The sequence below is a fragment of the Macrobrachium rosenbergii genome, chromosome 10 (assembly GCF_040412425.1).
Source record: "Macrobrachium rosenbergii isolate ZJJX-2024 chromosome 10, ASM4041242v1, whole genome shotgun sequence".
NCBI lineage: Eukaryota > Metazoa > Arthropoda > Malacostraca > Decapoda > Palaemonidae > Macrobrachium > Macrobrachium rosenbergii.
This window is the reverse complement of record NC_089750.1, coordinates 43,756,430-43,771,096: the sequence shown is the minus strand read 5'-3', so window position 1 is coordinate 43,771,096 and position 14,667 is coordinate 43,756,430. Positions and strand designations below refer to the sequence as shown.

The 14,667-nt window shown below is 36.3% G+C and overlaps 1 protein-coding gene across 1 annotated transcript in view; it reads right to left on the bottom strand.

The window, feature by feature from the left end:
• The window catches only part of Top3beta (topoisomerase 3-beta), a 306,736-nt gene that overhangs the window by 167,986 nt on the left and 124,083 nt on the right, over positions 1-14,667 (bottom strand).

Genomic DNA, 14,667 nt, shown 5'->3' with positions numbered 1-14,667 from the left:
AAATATAAAAAAAAATTACTATAAAAATAAAAATTTTATAAAAACACTAATATTAAAACTTCAAAGGGAAGCTGGACGAGTCCACATTTAGAGCTGGTTTTAATTTTCTTATATACAGAGATTCTGCCAATCTAACATCATTTTCAACAAAAGTAATACCTCGATCTTACACAATTCAAGTTGTGTGAATTCACAGACACGTGACATTTGCGAATCCTCGCGATAGGGGGGGAGAGAGAGAGAGAGTAAAAGAGATAAGGGTTGTCCTTACTTAAGAGAGTGAAATTATTTATCAGTTATTACGAAACAGAGACAGTAACACGAGAGAGAGAGAGAGAGAGAGAGAGAGAGAGAGAAAATATCAAGTTAAATTATTTATGAATTTACAAGAGAGAGAGAGAGAGAGAGAGAGAGAGAGAGAGAGAGAGTTATTCTGACATTAGATATCAAAAGATGGAAATTCATGATTTATGAAGGAAAAGGGAAAAGAGAGAGAGAGAGAGAGAGAGAGAGAGAGAGAGAGAGAGAGAGTACCAGAAATCCTTTGACACGCTGTGGGCAATGATTGACATATTTGACAGCTTTGCCCTCGCCCCTCTCTTCAAAGGTTTCTCAAAAGATCGGGAAATGATATTTGTTCGTTTAAAATATCACATAATTTACTGTAGAAATGTATAAATTTTGTAATTAGTTATATTATTATTATTATTATTAATACCTGAAATTAGTACTTATTATTAGGTAAATCTTTTATTTATCAACAAAAATCTGACTTGAGTAAACTGAAAGAGATGGCAGAAAAGAGGCTAAGAAGCAAGACAACAAGAGAGGAACTGAATGAGAAATACAAAGTAGATATAAAACAGAGGATATAAAACAGGCTTAAAGCCAAAGCACATAAGATCCAACAGTACATGAATAGGAATAAGGGATACCAACAGAACAAACTCTTTGGAACCAACCAGAAAAGACTATACAGTCAACTATGAGGGGAAGACAACCACCAGGAAATTCCTGAAGCCAAACAAACTAAGAGACTCTGGGAAAACATATGGAGCAATCCAGTATCACACAACAAACATGCAACATGGCTCCAGGAAATCAAGGCAGAAGAAATGGGGAGAATAAAACAAAGATTCACAGAGATCACAACAGACACAGTCAGACACCAACTAAAGAATTTGCCCAACTGGAAAGCCCTAGGTCCCGATGAAGTCCACGGATACTGGGTCAAAAACTTCAAGGCCCTACACCCACGAATAGCAGAACAACTCCAGCATTGTATCACAAACCACCATGCACCCAAATGGATGACCACAGAAGAACATCATTAGTACAGAAAGACAAGAACAAGGGAAATATAGCAAGTAACTACAGGCCTATCTCCTGCCTACCAATAATGTGGAAGTTACTGGAAATATAGCAAGTAACTACAGGCCTATCTCCTGCCTACCAATAATGTGGAAGTTACTAACAGGTATCATCAGTGAAAGGCTATACAATTACCTAGAGGACACAAACACCATCCCCCAACAACAAAAAGGCTGCTGAAGGAAGTGTAGGGGCACAAAAGATCAGCTCCTAATATACAAAATGGTAATGAAGAACAGTAAGAGAAGGAGAACCAACCTAAGCATGGCACGGATTGACTATAAGAAAGCCTTCAACATGATACCGCACGTGGTTAATAGAATACCTGAAAATATATGGGGCAGAGGAAAACACCATCCGCTTCCTTAAAAATACAATGCGCAACAGGGACACAATACTTACAAGCTCTGGGATAAGACTAGCAGAAGTTAACAACAGGAGAGGGATCTTTCAAGGCGACTCACTGTCCCCACTACTCTTCGTAGTAGCCATGATTCCCATGACAAAAGTACTGCAGAAGATGGATGCTGGATACCAACTCAAGAAAGGAGGCAACAGAATTAACCATCTATGTTCATGGACGACATCAAGCTGTATGGTAAGAGCATCAAGGAAACAGATACCCTAATCCAGGCTGTAAGGATTGTATCTGGGGACATCAGGATGGAGTTTGGAATAGAAGAATGCGCCTTGGTCAACATACAAAAAGGCAAAGTAACAAGGACTGAAGGGATAAAGCTACCAAATGGGAATAGCATCAAACACGTAGATGAGACAGGATACAAATACCTGGGAATAATGGAAGGAGAGGATATAAAGCACCAAGAGATGGACACGATCAGGAAAGAATATATGCAGACTCAAGGCGACACTCAAGTCAAAACTCAACGCAGGAAACATGATGAAAGCCATAAACACATGGGCAGTACCAGTAATCAGGTACAGCACAGGAGTAGTGGAGTGGACGAAGGCTGAACTCCGCAGCATCGACCAGAAAACTAGAAAACACATGACAATACACAAAGCACTACATCCAAGAGCAAATACAGACAGACTATACATAACACGAAAGGAAGGGGGGAGAGGGCTACTAAGCATAGAGGGCTGCATCAACATCAAGAGCAGAGCACTGGGGCAATATCTGAAAACCAGTGAAGACGAGTGGCTAAGGAGTGCATGGGAAGAAGGACTGATAAAAGTAGACGAAGACCCAGAAATATAGAGACAGGAGAATGAAAACCAGAACAGAGGAATGGCACAACAAACCAATGCACAGACAGTACCTGAGACTGACAAAAGAACTGGCCAGAGACGAAACAAGGCAATGGCTACAGAGGGGAGAACTCAAGAAGGAAACAGAAGGAATGCTAACTGCAGCACAAGATCAGGCCCTACGAACCAGATATGTTCAAAGAACAATAGATGGAAATAACGTCGCGCCCATATGCAGCAAGTGCAATATGAAAGACAAGACCATAAACTACATAGCAAGTGAATGTCCAGCGACTGCACAAAACCAGTACAAAAAGAGGCATGATTTAGTAGCATAAGCCCTTCACTGGACCCTGTGTAAGAAACATCAGCCAGCTTGCAGTAATAAGTGGTACGAACACCAACCTGAGGGAGTGATAGAAAATGACCAGGCAAAGATCCTCTGGGACTATGGTATCAGAACAGATAAACAGATAGGGTGATGCATGCCAACAGACCAGACGTGACGCTGATTGACAAAATCAAGAAGAAAGTATCACTCATTGATGTCGCAATACCATGGGACACCAGAGTAGATGAGAAAGAGAGAGATAACTGATAAGTGTTAAGACCTGAAAACTGAAATAAGAAGGATATGGAATATGCCAGTGGAAATTGTCTCCATAATCATAGGAACACAGGCACGATCCCAAGATCCAAGAAAAGGAATCTGGAAAAGCTAGATGCCAAAGTAGCTTCAGGACTCATGCAAAAAAGTGTGCTACTAAAAACAGTGCACATAGTGAGAAAAGCAATGGACTCCTAAGGAGGCAGGATGCAGCCCAGAACCCCACACTAAAAAAACCACCCAGTCGAATAGGATGACTGTGATAGACAAAAAAAAAAAAATAATAATAATAATAATAAAACTGTGATTACAAAAGTTGTACATTTCTATAGTAAATTATGTGACATTTTAAACAAGCAAATATAATTTCCTGATCTTTTGAGAAACCTCTGAAAAGTGGGGCGAGGGCAAAGCTGTCAAATGTGTCAATCACTGCCTACAGTGTGTCAAAGAATTTCTGGTACTCTCTCTCTCTCTCTCTTTTTCTTTTTCCTTTTTCCATCATAAACCATGAATTTCCATCTTTTGATATCTAACGTAAGAATAACTTCTCTCTTTCCCTCTCTCATGTTATTCTCTCTCTCTCGTAAATTCATAAATAATTTAATATACAGTTTAAATTGATCTAATTTTACCTGTACCATCTACGGACTGTGGCAAATGCGTTCAAAAACATAGAGACATAATAACTAAGAGCTATATTAGTCCAAATAAAAAACACTGTTTGTTCATGAAAAGCATTTCAGAACAAAGAGAAAGAGACATAAAATAAAGTAGTCATTAAAAAGAGGTTCAGAGGACTCCTAAAAATAAATCGGTCAAAAGGGAAAAGAAAGAGAAATTCTCTTCCAACTCTCTATTCTTATGTCAACTATTTATTTCTTTTTTTAAGGGTAATGTTTTAGCTAACTTTTAAATGAGATTACAGTAACTTTAATTTCATTTAAAAGTTAGCTTAATAATCTGGGACCATGATTAGGGTCATATTTAGTGTTTAAACTTTAGAAATAAGCATTTATTAGCATTTTTTGAGACCATGCCAAACTTATGCAAAAATTCGCCTTGCACGACGGGTTCTGGAACCTAACCTCGCGTAAGTTCGGGGTACGAATGTATACCTCTAAATATGATATTAAAATCTTCAACATTTACATTAATATTGCAGACCTCATGGCAGTGGTCCCTTATGGCTGAATATAAAGGCTTTGCCAATGGTCTCCCAGTTCTACAACTTATAATCATGGAATCTGAAATACAGTTTTAATAGAAGTTCAGTTTTAATAGATGAGCAAACGTACACTAGATGGCACTGAAGACATACAAATTTGCATATGATTCCCAATTCAGAAGAAGGTGGCAATTTTTCTTTATGGTTAACAAAATTCTTAATTTTATAATTATACAATATTACTGAAGGGGTGGTTTGTGGAAAATATTTGCTAAAATTTTAATACATTTCTTTCTTAAAAAATTTGTGTTTTGTCATTCAAGAATGGCATTTTGAAATAGAAAGTCAACTGTGTACATTCTGTTTAATTTGTTAAAGAACAACTTATCAGTAAAACCATTATCATTATCATTAAAAAACTTGTATAGAAGAACAGTTTTTTAGGATATAATTCATAAGTTCAAAAAAATAAAGTGTTAAAAATATTACATTTAAATGTCTAATAACAAGCACTAAGAAAATTCACCCATAGACCAGTAAATGTTGGTTTCTTATAGACCATAATACTGAAATCAGTACTTTGTCGAGAAACGAGTGCATCTAAAAAAGATAACTGGCTGTTTTGCTCTAATTCAATGGTGAACTTTATCTTATCATGCTTTGTATTTATGTACTTTAGAAACAGGTTAGCTTGCTGCTCGCTCTCAAGTATCAAAAAGGTGTCACCCTCGTAACACTGGTATAATTTAGGTTTAAAGTCAATGGGGCATTGTTCTAACCATTCTCTTTTGTAATGGCAGAGAAAAATGTTGGCCAATGTTGCTGATAAGGAGATCCCATAGCTAATCTGTCTATTTGTTCATAATATTGACCACTGAATAAAAAGTAAGTGTCATTTATAGCCAATTCAATCAATCCTTTAAACTCCTTCCTTGTTATTTATTTATTTATTATTAAAATAGTTTAACCAGACCACTGAGCTGACTATCAGCTCTCATAGGGCTGGCCCGAAGGATTAGGATGAAATGACAAGTCTAAGCTAGAAGCCTAGCACTGGGACCTAATAAGTCACTCGTCAATGATGAATGAACGAAAATGAAAATGAAATTAAAAGCTGTAAAAAGGCAAACGCTTTCATACTGGAACACACTCACAAAATAAATACATTTATACTCATGCTTCCATATATACTTACTAAAAAGGTATATTAAAATTCAAAATAAATTAAGTAAAATTATAAAATTTACTTGTTTTAGAATTCATTATACTGATTGATTGATTTTTTTATATTTTATCAATTAACTTGCAGTTTCTCATGAACACTAAAATGGGTACTATTGAGAATGTTGAAGATTCCGACAAAATTTCTTTTATTGGTCTATTTCCAAAATTTGATAATCACTGCAGGTTATATTTTGGACATTCACACAGTACATGCTTAACTGTTATCAACACATTGCAATATGGGAACTTGGGAGGAGGGCCACATGGACTGTTCATTAAGTGTCCATGTGTCAAACGGGTACGGCCCATTCAAAGACGCGTAAGAATTACTTGTGCGTGTCTCTCTCTGTGATATGATGAACTCCACTTTCCAACACTGGATTTTATCTGTTTTAATTTATTATTTTCAGGTTCTTCTTTCCATATATTTTGCCATTTTTTTACAATGACTGTTTTTATATATCTTGTATAGTCACTAATAGGGATGTCTACATTTGCTCATTATGTGGACCGCTTCTTTAGCTGCTTTATCAGCCTCTTCATTTCCCTTAATCCCTTCACAGGCAGGGATCCAACATATTTCAATATTTTTTCCCTTGTTATACAATTTATGGAGTGAAAGCTTTATATGTTGTACAATATTATTTTTTTTATTATAGCTTTGAATGCTTCTATAGCACTTCTGGAGTCGCTATAAATCACAAAATTATTGCACGAGACTTCTCTAATTTTTTTATGGCTGATACTATTGCACATAATTCAGCTGTAAATACTGAGGCTTTATCTGGGAGAGAGAACTGATACGTTTTGTTTTGGGATACTGCAGCATATCCCACTCCGTATTGTGATGTAGATCCGTCGGTGTATATTACATAATGTGGACCTTTTCGGGTTATATGTTCTACTGCATGTTGTCAGTGGTGTTCTGGAGTATATGAATGACTTTTTGATAAATATTTCAAGTGTGTACAAATTCTCATTTTATTCCTTGTCCAAGGAGGAGGTGATTTTAATATTAAAGGTAACTGTATATATATATTCAGCAACTCAAACAATCTTCTAGCTCTATTTGGGAAAGGAGGTGGATGATTGTTTATAAACACATCTTTTAATCCAAATAATTTTTTGGTTGGAGAATCATTTGCCTGAATTCTCAGAGCACTCTTCATTGTTACTAGCTGTCTATGGAGAGACAGAGGTAGTTCACCACATTCAACTTGTAAAGATGATGTTGGTGATGATCGAAAAGCTCCTGAACATATTCTAAGGCCTTCATTATGAACTGGGTCTACCGTTGCAGCGTTGCGTCTGATGCCAAGCCATATATTTCACTTCCATAATCAATGATAGACAGCACTGTTGCTTTATACAATAAAGTAAGGGTATGTCTATTAGCTCCCCAAGTAGTGTTCGATAGTTTTTTAATTAGGTTTAATGCTCTTTTACATTTTGACTTCATGTATGTTATGTGGGCTTTCCAGTTCAAGTGAGTATCAAATACTAATCCCAAAAATTTTGCTGTTTGGCCAACTGGTATACTGTGGTTTCTGATTTTTAAGTCTATTTCTTCCCCTTTTTTTCACTTTTTATTTTTATAAAACATGATTGCTTGGGTTTTATCTATGGAAAATTTAAAGCCTACAGATAAACCCCATTCCTCTATTTTTACTATGCTTTTATTAATGATTCGTTCTGCATGTTTTATTCGAGATGCTGAATAATATATGGCAAAATCATCCATATATAGGTTACTTTTAATACCAATATGTAGATTATTACTGATATCATTAATTGCTAAAGTAAACAGTGTGCCACTAAGGACGCTTCCCTATGGAACACCATTTTCAAGAGGAAATGTTCTAGACAGAACATCATCAATTCTCACCTGAAAACTGCGATTTGTCAGGAAGTTTTGGACAAACCTAGGTAAATGTACACGGATGTCATTTTTATGTAACGTTTTTAATATTGCATACCTCCATGTAGTATCATATGCCTTTTCAATGTCAAAAAAGACGGCTATAGTAATTTGTTTTCCTTCAAATCCTCTTCGTATGTGGTCTTCCAAGTTAGAAAGAGAATCCAGTGTCGATCTGTTACTTTGTGACCCAAATTGAGTGGGAGTCAAAATTTTCTTTTCTCGAATGTGCCATGTTAGCCGAGCATTTACCATTTTTTCTAGTAATTTGCATAGACAACTAGTTAAAGAAATTGGTCTGTAATTGTTTACATTACTGGGATCTTTTCCAGGTTTAGGGACTGGAATAATTATAGCTTTGCTCCATTCATTAGGAAATAAATTTTGAAGCCACAAGTGGTTATACAACTCTAATAAGTATGTCTTTGCCAAAGGTGCTAAATGGCAGATCATTTCAAAACAAATACTGTCACCTCCAGGGGCAGATTTATTGCTGTTCAACAGAGCAAATTCTAACTCTGCCACAATAAATTTTCTATTATATCTTGTATGGTTTCAAAATTTATTGTTATTAACAATGTATTATTTTTCTTTGTTTGGAAATGCTCATCTAAATTTTTGTTGTTACTTTCTTTTGCTAAATTTTCACCTATTACATTACATTACTTATTTCTTTAGGGTGAAGTTACCAACACTCATCATTACCACAGATTTTGGATGTTAAAATAGTGATGGTTTTACTCTTCGGAACGTTGGTATAAAGAGAGGAAATGTCCAAACTGACCATAAAATTGACTCCCTACTATTTCATACCTTTTAGTTCATCAAAAGAAAAAGTCATACTAATTATTTAAAGTCATTCTTGGCACATTTATTAATGTAAGGAATTATATATTCAGCTAGTTTATAATTATGAGTTTTATATGCAGAAAGGAAAGGTCTTAGAGGTATACCAGGTTTGTGTACTTTTGGCAAACTGTACATTTGACCCTGTAGCATATAAGTCTTTGTATTGTAATTTGCATTTTGTTTTCATTTTTAGGCTTCCTTAAGTATCAGTTTAGTTTGTCTTCTAATAACATGTTGTTCTTGAGCGGATCCATGTGGTTTAATTTTCTAAAGGTGGCAGGGTCATTAAGAATTTCTTCCATTTTTGAGATGTAATCACTTTTGTCTAATATAACAATTCCTCTGCCCTTGTCTGGTTTACTCACAATGATGGATTTATCTCTCTTGAATTTCTTTAGTAAATCTATGTCATTTTCGTTTAATACACTGGGAGTTACACTGGGAGTTTTCATTTTCTTCTGCCTTGTGAAATCTTATGGCATTGTTAAATAAAGTTCTTACGTCAACCAATAAATCATCATAAGTAATTTTTTCTTTAACAGGTATGCTTGATAATCTGTTGTAAAGAGCTTCAAAACAGAGCTGCATATTAAAATTCGAAAAGGAAGGAATTAAACAATGGTCCAAACCAAAACTTAGCAACCACTTTTCTCTTATGGAAAGAATTCGTTTCAAGAGGTTGATAACCTTTTGGCCCAAGTAAGAGAATGAAAAAGCATGTTTTTGGGATTGGTTGAATCTGTGCCTGGCTGTGTTTAGAGAATATGAAAAGAAAGCTGTTTGAAGTTATTTAAATGTACAAGATGATCACCAAGAAAGACATGGTACTGTTGAGAGGATATGAAGGGGCAGCTGCTTAAAATTGTTTAAATTTAAAAGTTTGTGACAGAGAAAGAAATAGCACTGTTGATAGGAAAGTCTTTGCAAGACTTTGTTTAGGAAGGGGCTTGATTGTTGGAAATAAATAGTTTTTGAAGAGAATGTTCCAAAGTATACTTGGGAAGGAGACCAAGGTGATGAAAAGTTTGCTAGAATATGTGTTGATAGATAGCAGATGCAAGAACAAGTTGATAGATGTAATGGCAAGAAGGGGCTGGATATAAAAGGGATTTTGACAAAGGAAAAATCTATTTCTGGGGGAGGACCTGTGTCACCCAGTGAAATAGTCCATTAGCACTGATTTCTAGGTATAAGTATTGCTAAATATACCAGAGAAAAAGCTAACCATAATGCCAGGGTTACGACCCCTGGATCGAACGCCATTAGATGGTGTCGGTATACACAAGGGGTGAGTGGTTGCCACTACCACAGGTCTCCGTCCTTATAGACTTCTCCAATCTCAAAACCCCGAAAAGTGAGGGGCCGTTCTAAACCTCACCCTCCGCATCCAGCCAACCACCACCCCGGCCGCCATCTTATAAACATCCTAAGTTAGCACCCTCCAAGCTTGGTATGCCACTCGGGAGGGAAAAAGGAAGTACAGGGATGGGTCACTGGGTGACACAGGTCCTCCCCCAGAAATAGATTTTTCCTTTGTCAAAATCCCTTTTCTGGGCTCGACCTGTGTCAGCCAGTGAAATCGTGACAGAGAATCAGCCATACAAAAGCTTAGTGGAGCCCTCTAAGAATTACCTTAATGGAGCTAAATAAAACTATGAGAAAATTACTGTGTTTTAATAACCCAAAACATTTATAATAAAAACAAAATTAACTTTATAGGGCACACAGTCTAAATCATAAATAACTAACACCAAGACACTTAAGGCTAACAAAAAGATTACAACAGGATATCCTTGGAACGGCCAGGAGTCAGGCTGTGAAGCAGGCCTGAGCTAAAGGTTAGAGGGCAAGGCAAGTAAACGAGGCAGGTAGGCGAGAGAGAATAAACAAAAAGATAAACTAAGGTTACATAACTAGTCTAGGGCTGGGGGAACAATACTTCCTGCAGCCACTGTGGAGTATTTAAGAGCCTCTAGAGATTTAAGATGGTGGCGTTTGAACACTGTTGGTGATTTCCAGCCAGTATACTTTTTAAGGTCATCAAAATTCATATTATGAAAATAATTAGCTGAGGTGGCCACCGCCCGAATATCATGTACCCTATGTACTGAATCCGGGTTTGCTTGCTTTATGAAATACAGTATTTGTTGCCTGATGGCCTTTAAGGAAATGGTTCCTCAATTTTCCCTAACAAAAAGGGGGCCAGACATTCTATTAGAAGTTCTATTTAAATAAGCTTTTAAAGTGTTAACTGGACATAAGGACAGATCCTGTGGAAGAAGAATAACCTTCCAAGGAGACCATCTATTCTGTGGATCCTCATTCTTTGCTAGCAACTTGAGATCCGGAGACAACAGAACTTCTCCTGACGGGAGGAAATCAACATGGTTCGGTTCTCTAGAGAGAGCAGACAGTTCAGAAATTCTAGCCCCTGAGGCTAAGCTTACTAGAAATAACATTTTCCTTAACAGACTTGAGTATGAACAAAATTCATTATCAGTATCTGATGCTAATTTAAGTACGTCATTTAAGAACCAGGAAACCGTGTGAGGACGGGTTGCTGGTCTAAGACGAGCGCATGCTTTAGGAATTGACGAAAAATATGAGTCTGTAAGGTTAATATTGAAGCCATGTAAAAATATTTTTCTTAAAGCAGATTTTGCTGTAGTAATAGTACTAGAGGCCAGTCCTTTCTCAAATAATGATCTGAAGAAAGAGATTGCTAGGTTCGTGGTCATTTCCTGAGCTTCAGATTCCCTCAGAAATAATGCTAACTTTTTAACTGCTGAGTCATATTGTCTGAGAGTAGATTCCCTCTTGTCTGAGTCTATGAACAGTGTATTAACCCTTAAACGCCTACTGGACGTATCATACGTCGACTAAAATTGTCTGTTGGGTGCCAAGTGGACATACCATCGTCGACTACAAAAAATTTCAACTTTCGGTCAACTTTGACTCACTAAAATGGTCGAAAACGCAATTGTAAGCTAAAACTCTTACATTCTAGTAATATTCAATCATGTACCTTCATTTTGCAACAAATTGGAAGTCTCTAGCACAATATTTCGATTTATGGTGAATTTTTGAAAAAACTTTTTCTTACGCCATTCACAACTCGTAACTCGGCCGAAAATTTCAGAAATTCTTCCGTCATTTTGTCGTAATTTTTGCACTGTTCTATATTAGCCATTACATAAAGTTTTATATATGAAAATGTGCGCAATTTCATGTACAATACAACAGAAAATAACTCATGGTTGTAGCTTTTATCAGTTTTGAAATATTTTCATATAAGTCATGATAACTGCCAAAATTTCAACCTTATTCAACTTTGACTTGACCGAAATGGTCAAAAACGCAATTGTAAGCTAAAACTCTTACATTCTAGTAATATTCCATCATTTACCTTAATTTTGCAACCAATTGGAAGTCTCTAGCACAATATTTCGATTTATGGTGAATTTTTAAAAATCTTTTTTACCTTACGTCCGCGCAGAAATTCTTTCGTCACGTTGTCGTAATGTTTGCACTGTTTTATATTAGTCGTTACATAAAGTTTTATATATGGAAATGTGCGCAATTTCATGTAGAATACAACAGAAAATAACTCATGGTTGTAGCTTTTATCAGTTTTGAAATATTTTCATATAAATCACGATATCTGCCAAAATTTCAAGCTTTCGGTCAACTTTAACTCGACCAAATGGTAAAAACGCAATTATAAGCTAAAACCCTTACATTCTAGTAATATTCAATCATGTACCTTCATTTTGCAACAAACTGGAAGTCTCTAGCACAATATTTCGATTTATGGTGAATTTCTGAAAAAAAAAAAAAACTTTTTCCTTACGTCTGCACGCGGTAACTCGGCCGAACATCTCAGAAATTCTTTCGTCGTGTTGTCATAATGTTTGCATCGTTTTACATTAGTCGTTACATAAACTTTTATATATGAAAATGTGTGCAATTTCATGTAGAATACAACAGAAGATAGCTCATGGTTGTGGCTTTTATCAGTTTTGAAATATTTTCACATAAATCACGATAACTGCCAAAATTTCAACCTTCGGTCAACTTTAACTCGACCAAAATGGAAAAAAAACGCAATTGTAAGCTAAAACTCTTACATTCTAGTAATATTCAATCGTTTACCTTCATTTTGCAATAAATTGGAAGTCTCTACCACAATATTTTGATTTATGGTGAATTTTTGAAAAAACATTTTCCTTACATCCATTGTGCGGTAACTCAGCCGAACATCTCAGAAATTTTTTTCTCTTGTTGTCGTAATATTTGCACAGTTTATATTAGTCGTTACATAAAGTTTTATATATGAAAATGTGCAAAATTTCATGTAAATACAACAGAAAATAACTCATGGTTGTAGCTTTATCAGTTTTGAAATATTTTCATATAAATCACGATAAATAGAAAAATTCAACTTTTGGTCAACTTTAACTCGACCGAAATGGTTTAGAAAACTGCAATTGTAAGCTAAAACACTTACAGTCTAGTAATATTCAATCAATTAGCTTCATTTTTCAACAAACGGGAAGTCTCTAGCACAATATTTCGATTTATGGTGAATTTTTGAAAAAAACATTTTTTTACGTCCACGTGTTACGAATTCATGCATCATTTTGTGATAATATTTTCTCTGTGTTGCTTTGATCATTTTACAATTTGTTATATACCAAAATCATCGCAATTTAGTGTAAAATACAACTAAAAAAAATTAACTCATTAGCTTTAACCGTTGTGCTTACAGCGCGATTTGTATACAATTATGTTTTTTTTTTTGTCATATATTCCAATATTTATATATGATAATGATATTTTTTCATTTCTGATGGTTGCATACTAAACTTCAGGCAATGACAAAAAAAAAAAGAGCCAAAATGAACTCTTAATCTTAAAAACTAAGCGTGCTGTGATTTTTGAAAAAACTTTTTTCCGCTTCAGCGCTAACTCACGAACCACGCATACGGGAGACGTTTTTGTAAATAGAGGCTCGGCGTTTAAGGGTTAATAGGATCAATGTTAGCGTCTTTCTGAGCTGCAAACTTCATGAAGTCCATAAAGCTAGGGCATTCAGAATTCTTGAGGAAGCTGACACTGTCCGAGTTTGTACTACTTGTGTCAATCTTGGACTGAGGATTTTATAGAGGGATGAATAAATTTGTTTGTATTTAGCATTTCCCAACGTTTTGTGAGAGAGAGAGAGAGAGAGAGAGAGAGAGAGAGAGAGAGAAGAGAGAGAGAGAGAGACACTGTCCGAGTTTGTACTACTTGTGTCAATCTTGGACTGAGGATTTTATAGAGGGATGAATAAATTTGTTTGTATTTAGCATTTCCCAAACGCATTTCCCAACGTTTTGAGAGAGAGAGAGAGAGAGAGAGAGAGAGAGAGAGAGAGAGAGAGAGAGAGAGAGTGTAATTGTCATTAGTGAGTGCTTCTGTTGTTGGAAGAGGGATGAGGTCGTTAGTTTGTTTACGGCGCTGTCTGTCTGTGGAATATGTGAAGGATTTTTCGGTTGTGGAGTGAGTCTTTGGTCAGAGCTAGTGCCGGTCAGTGGTTCTTGTGTGGGACAGTTTTGTCGTATGCTTTTCCGGGAGTTGTTGGTTTTCTTGTTGGTGTGCTGTTTATTTGTGTGTGTGTTCTGTTTCTTTTTTTGTATTTCCTTGTTGTGTTTGTGGTTGTTTAAAGCTAGGTTGTTGTTGTTGTTCAGAACCTTTATCCATCTCCAGCAACCAAGATCAGGGTGAGTGTTGTTTGTTGTTTTGTTTGAGGGTTTGAATTCCACCACAATTTGTTTGCGCAGGAGTTTCAACTCTAGAAGAAGAGGAAACCAATTGCTCTTCGGCCAGTTGGGTGCTACAAGTGCTACTTGACCTTTGAATGATCTGAGTTTGTGTAAAACTTTCATTAATAGGTTTATTGGTGGAAACAGATAGATCCTTTGCCACCTGTTCCAGTCTATTGACATCGCATCCGTGGAGTGAGCTAGAGGGTCTAGATTGGGAGCAACGTAACACGGAAGCTTGTGGTTGCTCTCTGTGGCAAACAGGTCCACCTGGAGACCCAGTACCTGAAGACAAATCCACTCGAATGATGCTTTGTCCAATGACCATTCCGACTCCAGCGGAGTTGTCCTGATATAGTGAATCTGCAATGACATTCCTGAACACCTGCCAGATGGGTAGCTGACAGGTGCCAAAGATGTTTCCTTGCCAGAGAGAAAATTGCAATCATTACCTGATTGATATGGCTCGACTTGGAGCCCCCTCTGTTTATACAATGTACAACTACTGCACTGT